Source organism: Lonchura striata, chromosome W (genome assembly GCF_050655825.1).
Source record: "Lonchura striata isolate lonStrDom1 chromosome W, ASM5065582v1, whole genome shotgun sequence".
NCBI classification, from domain to species: Eukaryota; Metazoa; Chordata; class Aves; order Passeriformes; family Estrildidae; genus Lonchura; species Lonchura striata.
Window position 1 is genome coordinate 7,162,023 of NC_140743.1, and position 12,197 is coordinate 7,174,219.

Here is a 12,197-nt window from a genome sequence, read left to right on the forward strand (position 1 = left end):
CCTTATATTTAATAAGGCCAACAGGAGGCATTTTGTCCATGACATTCTTGTTTCTAACATCAATTTGGCTAATTGGGCTTTTAGTGTTTGATTCATCCTCTCAACTTGTCCTGAGCTCTGGGGGTGCCACGGGGTGTGGTATTCCCACTGAATGCCTAAAGCATCTACCAATTGCTTAATAATTTTTGATGTGAAATGTGTTCCCTGGTCTGAATCAATGTAGCTTACTAACACATATCGTGGGATAATTTCTTCTAATAAAATTCTTGACACTGTTTGGGCTGTAGCCCGAGAGCTTGGGAAAGCCTCTACCCAGTGGGTTAGTTTGTCCACTATGACTAATAGGAATTTGTATCTCCCGACCTTAGGTAGATCAGCTACTGGGCGACTCCCCATTGTTAACCTTTGGGAGTTTGCACGATTAATTTTTGTCTTGGTTCGACAAGACAGGAGTCTGTAAAAGAGGGCAAAGCCTCCTGTGCAATGGAGAACGGCAAACCCCCCTCCCTCTGAATTACCAGGATCTTTAAATTAAAAGGCTCTCAGGCAAAGATATGGGAGTGGGAGTAACAATTCTTTACTAGGAGAAAACTAGACAACAATTTAAAAAAAAGGCAAATGCAATCGGTACAAACAAAACCAGTGAAAGAAAAAGTCCAGAACCTGGGGGATGCCAGTATCAGTTCTGCTGGGACAATTGCTTCCCTTGCAATAGTTGATGAGTTGCAGCTGCAGAGGTGATCTTTAGAAGGGTATAGTTTTCCTCTGAAGATCTGGTGGCAGTGGGGCCGGTCTTCCTCTGTGCCGGGGTTGCCTCTGAGCTCCGCCGCCGTCGGCTCAGCGCGCGCCGGCTGCTTCGCTGCGAGTGCCGCCGAAGAGAGAGCGAGTGAGAGCTGCTTCCCCAGGAATCCCGCGAAGAGAGAGAGAGCTGCTTCTCTCGGAGTCCCGCCCAGAGAGCTGCCTCCTCTCCCCAAAAAGCTACCCCTTTAAACAACAATAGAGTGCTTGGCTTCCCCCCTCTGGGTGGGACCCCTCACGGTGTTACATTTACCAGCCCTTCATTGAATCAGTCAATGGTGTATAAACAAACCATTGCCTCTACAGGGCAAAACCATTGTCTCTGAGAGAGATAACAAAAACCTGTCCAACCGGTTTTTTCTTCAACAGATGGCAAATGGAATACAAGCTTATCTTACAACCCAGGACATTATCCACCCCTTATTCTATTTCCATCTGCACACCATGAAATCTTACACCCAGTTCTCTCTTAAGACCAAGTTTCCCTGTGGTACACAGCGGGTCTCCCCATCTTCCTGCATTACCCACCAAGTGTAACCAGGTCCTTGAGCAAAGACAATCCCACGAATGGGTTGGTCTTTGCCTGAGGTGGGATTAATCCAAACAGTTTTCCCTAAAATACCTTTCATATGTACTACAGGGACCTTATCTCCATCTACTGCGTGTAAGGGTTCTGACTGAGCAGGGCCAGCTCGATTGACAGACCCCCGGGTGTTGACCATCCAGGTTGCTTTTGCCAGGTTAATTTCCCAGTTTCTAAATGTTCCCCCACCAAGTGCCTTCAGGGTAGTCTTAAGGAGTCCGTTGCACCGTTCAACTTTGCCGGCAGCTGGAGCATGATAGGGAATATGATATATCCATTCGATACCATGTTCTCTGGCCCAGGTGTTGATAAGGCTGTTCTTGAAATGGGTGCCGTTGTCAGACTCAATTCTCTCAGGGGTGCCGTGTCTCCACAGGACTTGCTTTTCCAAGCCTAAGATGGTGTTCCGGGCAGTGGCATGAGGTACAGGGAAAGTCTCCAGCCATCCAGTGGTGGCTTCCACCATGGTCAGCACGTAGCGCTTGCCTTGGCGTGTCTGGGGCAGTGTGATGTAGTCAATCTGCCAGGCCTCCCCATACTTGTACTTGGACCACCGCCCACCATACCATAGGGGCTTCACTCTCTTGGCCTGTTTGATGGCAGCACACGTCTCACAGTCATGGATAACCTGGGAAACACTGTCCATGGTTAGATCCACCCCTCGGTCTCGTGCCCACTTGTAGGTGGCATCTCTGCCCTGATGACCTGAGGCATCATGAGCCCATCGAGCCAGGAACAACTCCCCCTTATGGTGCCAATCTAAGTCTATCTTTGACACCTCTATTTTTGCTGCCTGATCTACCTGCTCGTTGTTTCGGTGCTCCTCATTAGCCCGACTTTTGGGGACATGGGCATCTACATGACGGACTTTCACCGTCAGCTTTTCCATCCGAGAGGCAATGTCTTTCCATATATCAGCAGCCCAGATTGGCTTTCCTCTACATTGCCAGTTGGCCTTCCTCCACCTTCCCAGCCAGCCCCACAGAGCATTGGCTACCATCCATGAATCAGTATAAAGGTAGAGCTTTGGCCACTTCTCCCTTTCAGCAATGTCCAGAGCCAGCTGGACGGCCTTGAGCTCAGCGAGTTGGCTCGATCCACCTTCTCCTTCGGTAGCTTGTGCAACTTGGCGTGTGGGGCTCCATACGGCTGCTTTCCACTTCCGGTTCATCCCTACGATGCGACAGGAACCGTCAGTGAAAAGAGCGTAGCAGGTCTCCTCTGCTGGTAGTTGGTTGTATGGTGGAGCTTCTTCAGCCCTTGCCACTTGTACCTGCTCCTCATCATCAGTGAGACCAAAGTTTTCACCTTCTGGCCAGTTCGTAATTATCTCCAAAATCCCAGGGCGATTCAGGTTTCCAATACGGGCGCGTTGAGTGATGAGGGCAATCCATTTGCTCCATGTGGCGTCAGTGGCATGGTGGGTAGTAGGAACCTTTCCTTTAAACATCCACCCCAGCACCGGTAGTCGGGGTGCCAGGAGGAGTTGTGTTTCTGTGCCAATTACCTCCGAGGCGGCTTGAACTCCTTCAAAGGCAGCCAAGATTTCCTTCTCTGTGGGAGTGTAGTTGGCTTCAGACCCTCTGTAACTTCGGCTCCAGAATCCCAGTGGTCGGCCTCGAGTCTCCCCAGGCACTTTCTGCCAAAGGCTCCAAGACAACCCATGGTTCCCGGCTGCAGAGTAGAGCACATTCTTGACCTCTGGTCCCGTTCTGACTGGGCCAAGGGCTACAGCATGAGCGATCTCCTGCTTGATCTGGGTGAAGGCTTGTTGCTGCTCAGGGCCCCAGTGGAAATCATTCTTCTTTCGGGTAACCAGATAAAGAGGGCTCACAATCTGGCTATACTCAGGAATGTGCATTCTCCAGAAACCTATGGCACCCAGGAAAGCTTGTGTTTCCTTTTTGCTGGTTGGTGGGGACATAGCTGTGATCTTGTTGATGACCTCAGTGGGAATCTGGCGCCGTCCATCTTGCCATTTCACTCCCAGGAACTGGATCTCTCGGGCAGGTCCCTTGACTTTGCTCTTCTTGATGGCAAAGCCAGCTTCTAGTAGTATCTGGATGATCCTCTCACCTTTCTCAAACACTTCTGCCGCTGTGCTCCCCCACACAATGATGTCATCAATGTATTGCAGGTGTTCTGGAGCCTCACCCTTTTCTAGTGCAGCCTGGATCAGTCCATGGCAGATGGTGGGGCTGTGTTTCCACCCCTGGGGCAGTCGGTTCCAGGTGTACTGCACGCCCCTCCAGGTGAAAGCGAACTGAGGCCTGCATTCTGCTGCCAGAGGAATGGAGAAAAACGCATTAGCAATATCAATGGTGGCATACCACTTTGCTGCCTTGGACTCCAGCTCGTACTGGAGTTCCAGCATGTCCGGCACAGCAGCGCTCAGCGGTGGAGTCACTTCATTTAAGCCACGATAGTCCACAGTCAATCTCCATTCTTTGTCAGATTTGCGCACAGGCCAGATGGGGCTGTTGAAGGGTGAGTGGGTTTTGCTGACCACCCCTTGGCTCTCCAGCTCCCGAATCATTTTGTGGATGGGGATCACGGCATCTCGATCCGTCCGATACTGCCGGCGGTGCACTGTCGAGGTCGCAATTGGCACGCGTTGTTCTTCCACCCTTAGGAGTCCTACTGCAGAGGGGTTTTCTGACAGTCCAGGCAAGGTGTTCAATTGCTTAATGTCTTCTGCCTCTACAGCGGCTATTCCAAAAGCCCACCTGAGTCCCTTTGGGTCTTTGTAATATCCGTTCCGGAGGAAGTCTATGCCTAGGATACACGGAGCATCTGGGCCAGTCACTATAGGGTGTTTCTTCCACTCCTTCCCAGTCAGGCTCACCTCAGCTTCCACCAGAGTCAATTGTTGTGATCCCCCTGTCACACCAGCAATGGAAACAGGCTCTGCCCCCACATGTCCCGATGGTATCAGAGTACACTGTGCACCAGTATCAACTAAAGCATCATATTTTTGTGGCTCTGATGTGCCAGGCCATCAGATCCACACTGTCCAGAAGATCCGGTTTTCCCGTGCCTCTCCCTGGCTAGAGACAGGGCCCCTCTAACACTGGTTATCATTCCTTCCCTGGGCATACATACTAGAGGTCCCTTCAAGGCGGTCTGACAGATCGTACCCACAAGCTTGGTCACGGGAGGTTGAGGCTACCTTCACTTTGGTGGAGCTCCCCCGGTTAGAGTTTCCCTCCTTGAGTTGACGGACCCGTGCTGCCAGGACAGAAGTGGGTTTCCCATCCCACCTCCCCATGTCTTCCCCATGGTCACGCAGAAAGAACCACAGATTAGCCCTTGGGGTGTACCCTCTCTCTCTAGCTGGGGATTGTTGGGTGCTGATTCTGGGGCCTGTGACTCTCACGGGTGCTGTATTAACCTTCCTTATCTCCTCCCTCATCTCCTCTTTAAACTCCTTAATCACAGCTGAGATATGAGCCTGCATTGGGCCATTAATCATACTCTCATAATTCCTAAGTTTGTTGGCAACAGAACCTATTGTCTCCCGGTGGGTGTCAGCATTGATTGTTGCAATGAAGGTGGCGTATTGAGATGGCCCAAGATTTGCCAGACTCCACAGCATTTGTCCCGTACACCTGACCTTGTCAGGGTCATTATTGTGTCGTCCATCCCTCCCAAAGAGTACCTCCAATACTGCCACTTCCCTCAGCTGTTGGATCCCTTCCTCGAGGGTCTTCCAGCGCATTCTATGATGGTGCTCTTGCATTCTCTCTCTGTGGACAAACCTCTCCCTGACACTCATTAAGAGCCGCTCCCAGAGAGAAAGGGACCCTGGTTCCCTTACAAAAACCTGATTTATGCCCGAGTCCTGGGTCAAGGGTCCCAAGTTCCTTGCCTCACCACCGTCCAGCTGCACGCCTGTACCCATAAGATCCCAAACCCGGAGTAGCCAGGTAGCATAAGCCTCACGCCCTCGTCGCACAATGTCATTATGCAGATTACGAAGACTTTCGTACGTCAGGGACTCGGTGATGATAGCAATCTCTGGGTCCCCTGTGGGTTGTGAGGTTCCTCCATTCCTGTCCCTATCTGCAGGGTGCTCTGCTTTCACCTTAGACTTCCTTGTTTCTACCGGGGCCACTGCTGCTGACCGTGACTGCCCTTGTGGTTCAGCTGGAACCTGGACAGTTGTAACATTAGTGGGTTCCACAGCTGTACTATTAGACTGTCCCTCCTCAAGGCAAAGGGCCGGTTTCTCACCAGCTGGGGAAATGCACTCCTTCAGCATCTCTAGTATCTCCTTAACCAGAACCCTCACCCAATCTGGGCGGTTCATTTCTGAGGTGGGCTGTGGGGCAGGGTCAGGCTCTGGAGCAGCAGCATCTCGAGTCTGTGGTGTAGGTGTGAGGGTAGTTATCCAGGTTAATCTTCCCTTATCTCTGAATGCTAAATATAACAGGACTATCAGCAACACCACCCATTGTATGGTATCATTAGAACTTATAAAGGATCTTAACCCTTTGAGAACTGGTGGAGCAGACCCAAAAAGATGGTTAAAAGGTTGAGAGAAAGTTTGCCCAGGTGCTATTTCCTCGCAGTAGGTACCGTTATTAAAGTAACCCCAAAAACATACACTTAACGTGTGGTAGCTATGAATCCATGTACCTGCCTTCCAGAGGAAATTAAAGATCCATGAATTCCTCACCCAATTAACCCAGAAGCCAAACTTGATAACAGACACCGTAGCCTTAGTTATAGGACCCATTTTTAGATAAGGGTCTGCAAATGGGAAAAGTATAGCTACGATCACATGCCACCCAAACCAAGGTAAACTAGACCACATGGTGATGCTGAAGATGTTTTTACACACAACAAAAAACCAAATTACTTAAGAACTGTTAATCCTTTTTCCCTCTCAATGCCCTCGGGCCTCACGTTGATGCGCCAAATTCTGTCTTGGTTCGACAAGACAGGAGTCTGTAAAAGAGGGCAAAGCCTCCTGTGCAATGGAGAACGGCAAACCCCCCTCCCTCTGAATTACCAGGATCTTTAAATTAAAAGGCTCTCAGGCAAAGATATGGGAGTGGGAGTAACAATTCTTTACTAGGAGAAAACTAGACAACAATTTAAAAAAAAGGCAAATGCAATCGGTACAAACAAAACCAGTGAAAGAAAAAGTCCAGAACCTGAGGATTCGGGATGCCAGTATCAGTTCTGCTGGGACAATTGCTTCCCTTGCAATAGTTGATGAGTTGCAGCTGCAGAGGTGATCTTTAGAAGGGTATAGTTTTCCTCTGAAGATCTGGTGGCAGTGGGGCCGGTCTTCCTCTGTGCCGGGGTTGCCTCTGAGCTCCGCCGCCGTCGGCTCAGCGTGCGCCGGCTGCTTCGCTGCGAGTGCCGCCGAAGAGAGAGCGAGCGAGAGCTGCTTCCCCAGGAATCCCGCGAAGAGAGAGAGAGCTGCTTCTCTCGGAGTCCCGCCCAGAGAGCTGCCTCCTCTCCCCAAAAAGCTACCCCTTTAAACAACAATAGAGTGCTTGGCTTCCCCCCTCTGGGTGGGACCCCTCACGGTGTTACATTTACCAGCCCTTCATTGAATCAGTCAATGGTGTATAAACAAACCATTGCCTCTACAGGGCAAAACCATTGTCTCTGAGAGAGATAACAAAAACCTGTCCAACCGGTTTTTTCTTCAACAGATGGCAAATGGAATACAAGCTTATCTTACAACCCAGGACAGTTTTTTCGCAAATTATACACCCCTGTACCTCCTGTTTAGCGAATTCGTATATACCTCTGCAGCCAAAGAATCTCAGGAATTGTTCTGCCAGAGCTCGGGCCCCCCAGTGTGTTTGTTGATGTAATCTTTTTAAAATCTTCCTAGTGTATTCCTTTGAAAACAATTCCCTCCTGTCTGGTAACTTCCACTTACCTTCTTCCAACCGTCCCCCTGTCCCCCGATCTCTTGACAAGCCTTTATCTCTTTTTCAGAGGGGTGGTGGGGGAATTCCTGAGCTTCTCCTTTCTCAATCTCTGGGGTACTTACTGAGATAAGTAAAAGATAATTTGTTCACTGTAGTATGCTTGCTTACCTTGGTTTGCATAAGAATATACTGTGGTATGTTAACCTAATTTGTTTTGCATAAGATAGTGGCTAAGAATGTACTGGTGTGTCTTTGAAATGCTTATTTGCTTACAAGGTGATAAGGAGGTTGAGATTACAGTCCTGGGTGTGTGTGTATCTGGTCTGCTTGCTGTATCTCAAAAGAAGAGACTTAGAAGCTATCACAACGACCAGACTCAGACTACATTTGGAGAGTCACGTCTGCAAGGAGAAAGGGGGGGATAAAAGGAAGGTTGGGACAGAACATTTTTGCGCGCCGTTGGTGGAGCAGGAGACTCCCCGGCCGCCCAGCGCTGGATTTTGCCTGCCTTACTCGCTTGCTAATTTTAAATAAAATTGCTTTATTGGATTAAGACATTTCAAATTGCCGTGTCACAATTTATAACAATTTGGTGCCGTGACTCGGATGGAGAAGTAGATCAGTCGCTACGGGACAATCGGGAGGCGCCCCGCCCTTATGGCGGCCCGGCTGCCCCAGGCTTTCTGATCACTCTCCACTGACGAACCTAAATTGAGTAACGGGCAAAAGAGAACCGGTTACCCCTGTAATCTTTGTGCACGAAGAACCAGCGAAGACGCAGGACGCGTGAGTATAGGCCGGTTTCCCGCTCGGTTTGGGGTGGTTTTCCCGGAGTGCTGTGTGTGAGAGGTCTCGTGGAGACCAAGTGAGTGCGGACTCTGTATTAGTGCGTTTTCCATTCCCCGCGAGGGGCTGGGCCACGAACCAGGGGAGCACGTGTGTGAGAAATTGAGTGCACTCCGGAAGATGGGACAGAGGAAAAGCAAGCCCTCTGGTCCCATGGGAGAGGGGACCCATGCTAAGCTTCCCCAGATTCCCAAGCCCCTTGGGTTTGATGATAATTAATTGGGATGCTTTCCCATCTAGAAAAGGGAAAGACAAAGTTAAAATGATACATTATTGTATGGAAGTGTGCGGGAAGGGCCTAACCCTAATTCCCATGCAAGGAATGTAGAACAAAGGGAGAATCGGGAGCAGAGTTATATTTCTAGGGAAGGAAAAGGAAGAGGTCGTGAAATTGTCTGCTTCTACTGTGGAAAGAAGGGACATATGAAGAGGGGATGCAGACAACGGATAGTGGATGAGAATGCCTTTAAGGAAGATTAAGGGTGTGAGGCCCCAGGCCAGCAGAGAAGCAGCAAGGTCCCTTCACTGCCAGCCCCAGAGGTGGCAGTGGGGTTGGAAATGTCAACCTGATGGAGCTTATGGTGTAAACCACCCTTGTTTGGACAGCTGCACTCTTGCATTACTCTCCAGTGCCAAAATTTCTGCTTCCACCCACACTGCAGTGTAGCTGCTCAGCCTTTTCAAGATTTTGGGACATGCTGTGGAGCCTGTATGGGGTGAGATGCTGGCAGTGCTTTTACTTGCTTTTTATAATGGACCACATTATCTTGCCCTCCTTAAGAAGCCTTTTGCTTCTGCAGCTTCAATTCTTAAATGCAAAAGTATTAATGTATTGCTATTGTCATTTAATTGTACAGTTGTCACATAACTTACTGTTCAAACATGGTCCTACCTCCACCCTTTCAGGACACTTCCCACACTGCTGCTGCTACTGTCTGGGGGAACAGAAATTGAGGTTGGGAAGCCGCTTTTTGAAGTTCTTAGATTAGTCAATTCATTCTGAGCTCTGCTTAACTTGTTTTCTTAGGTACACAGTGAAGTAAGTATTGAGGTAAGTCTCCCTAGCAGGGAGCATGGTCCAGAGAAGTGTACTATAGAAAGAGCTCCCTTTCAATAACCAGTACTTTGATATCATCACTGGAAATCACTGTCTGCTAATGACAGATGATGGGTTTTTGTGCCTAGAGACATTGTAAACAACTGTTAGTTACAGCACAAATAACTTCTTCTAAGCAGTTCTTCCTTATTACTTTCAAAATACTGAAATTGCTATCAGCCAGAGCATTATGTCTATTTTAAGTAGGTCTGAGATTCAGGGAAACAATGTGTGCAAGAATAGTTTTCACAAGTAATTGCAGACATTGTCAGAACTGCATGTGTTGAAGCCTTGGTGTCTGCACTGGTAAAATCAGCCGGAGTGCAAAACATGACCTGAGTAATTCAGCTCATTTGCTTCTGAAAGGCAAAAAGCCCTTTCCTTTCAATGCATTTTGGATGTAAACACAGTTAATGAGCTTGTAACAATTTCTTAGTAAGGCTGTTCATTCGTTTGATACTTATTTTCTGCATTTAAGGGAAGACACTAAAAAAAAAAAAAAAGTGTTCTTAATCAGAAACTGGTTGATCCTTCGTATGATCTTCAAATGCAGTCTCTGCTTTCCTGCTGTATGCTGTGAAACCTCGTGCATTTAAAAATGACAGCAGCCACATCAATGATGTTGTGGACTCCATCCTCTCCCCCTAAGCTGGAATAATGCCAGGACAATCTAAACTCAGAAGAGTGAATTCCTGCCTCAGCTTATACAAATTCAGCTTGGTGTGCAGTCATTTTATGAAATGTCTACTACAAAAACTATTCTTCCCCCTTGCATTTCTGTGGAAGTAATTTGAAATCATTGTGTACACACTATTATTTAAGCTATGATACTTTAAAATAGGTGGGTTATTTACGTATGTAAAGAAACATCATAAGGAGCCCTTGGTAAAGCTTAAAAGTGGGACCCCAACAACAAGAGATGGAATTTTTAGTGGATACCGGGGCTGAAAGATCCATAGTGCAAGCCTTGCCGCTTGGATGTAAAAAGTCATCTGACACTGTACATGTAATTGGGGCAAAAGGAGAGCCCTTTGAGGTATCTGTTATCAAGGATGTGATGGTAGAAACTGATTCCAAATGTGGTATAGGTTCTTTACTACTGGTACCTGAAGCAGATTACAATTTATTAGGGAGAGATCTGATAATAGAATTGGGTATTAATTTAGAAGTTGTAAATAAAGAATTACAAATAAAGCTCTGCCCTTTAAGGGTGGAGGATGAAAAGAAAATTAATCCTGAGGTGTGGTATACCCCAGAAACGGTGGGGAAATTGCAGATTAAGCCCTTCTCAGTGGAAATAAGTAATCCTGGCAAACCCGTAAGAATAAAACAATACCCTATCCCTAGGGAGGAAAAATTAAGACTAAAACCTGAAATAGATAGGTTATTGGAAAAAAGGGCTTTTAGAGCCCTGTATGTCTCCCTTCAATACTCCCATCCTGCCTGTAAAGAAGTCAGATGGGTCCTACAGATTGATGCACGATTTAAGAAAAATAAATAAGAGGACTTTGGCCCGGTTTCCAGTAGTTGCAAATCCATAAAAAGATTTAAAGGTAATTGAATCCAGACCACTAAGTAACTCCTGGTCTGCACAAGCTTGTGAATTATATGCAGTACTCAGGGCTTTAAGGTTATTAAAAGGAAAAATTGGAACAATATACACAGACTCTAAATATGCATATGGGATAGTAGAAACAATAGATTCTGATAGAGGACCTCACTTTGTGTCCAAAATAACTGAGGATATCTCACATGCTCTGGGAATTAAGTGGGAATACCATACCCCATGGCATCCCCAGAGTTCGGGAAGAGTGGAAAGAATGAATGGGGAACTAAAAAAGCAATTAACCAAATTAATAATAGAAACAAAATTGACATGGGTCAAGTGTCTCCCTTTAGCCCTATTGTACATAAGAACAAGACCCAGAGCAGATGTTGGGATTTCCTCTTTTGAAATGCTATACGGGATGCCATATGATTTGGAGGAACCCCGAGACCACCCCCGGTTAAAAGACTATAAAATAACCTCATATATTATTGCCTTAATGAAACGCCGCAATGAACTTTGGGAAAAAGCAATCATTACGCAAAGACCCCCTTTAGATTTAAAAATACATAAAATACACCCAGGAGACTATGTGTTAATAAAATCCTGGAAAGAATCTACACTAACCCCACAATGGGAAGGTCCTTATCTTGTATTACTCACTACAGAAACTGCAATTCAGACTGCAGAAAGAGGATGGACACATGCCAGTCGAGTAAAAGGACCAGTTAACAACACTGTGTGGCAAGTAACCAGTCCTCCCGGGAACCTGAAATTGAAGTTACAGAGAAACTAATAGACTCTTATCAGATTAAATGCACATCAGACTTATATTACTTAGATAGTGGGCTAATTAGTAATTCAAGTGTTAGAGTAAAGTGTAAAAATCAAAATTGTAATTGCTATCCTTTTGTCTGCTATATCTGTAAGGTGTGTGGGGAACGGTGGTGGTCACATTGCAACAGAGGGTATCCTCCACGAAGAACTTGCAATTCCTGTTAGAACGTACAAAGAGAGATTACAGCTTGGGTACTGACCTGTAAAGTAACTAGAGGCGAAATCCAATTGGAATCTAAAGAGTGGTGGGAAATTTTCTCAAATTACTGCTACCATACAAACGAGACGAGCCCATTTGTAGCAGAGATCATAAAAGGCCTTTGTAAGAAAGACCTAAAAGGGGTCAGTTGTACCGCATCAGAGGTAAAAGATCAGAATTGGCGTTCTTATTGCATGCGGCAAGGCACCAGAGGGCATAAATCCCCTCCTGAAGAATACTCTTGCTGCCAAGAAGATGGTACACCCTGTGGCTTGAAGCACCCGAGTCGACAGGCGAGGCAGAGGAGTAAACAGCTGTGGAGGAAGGAGCCCTCAGGATGGAATACACAAGCAATATTTGCGGAACTACCCCGGGACTGGGAGTAACAAAGGCAGAAA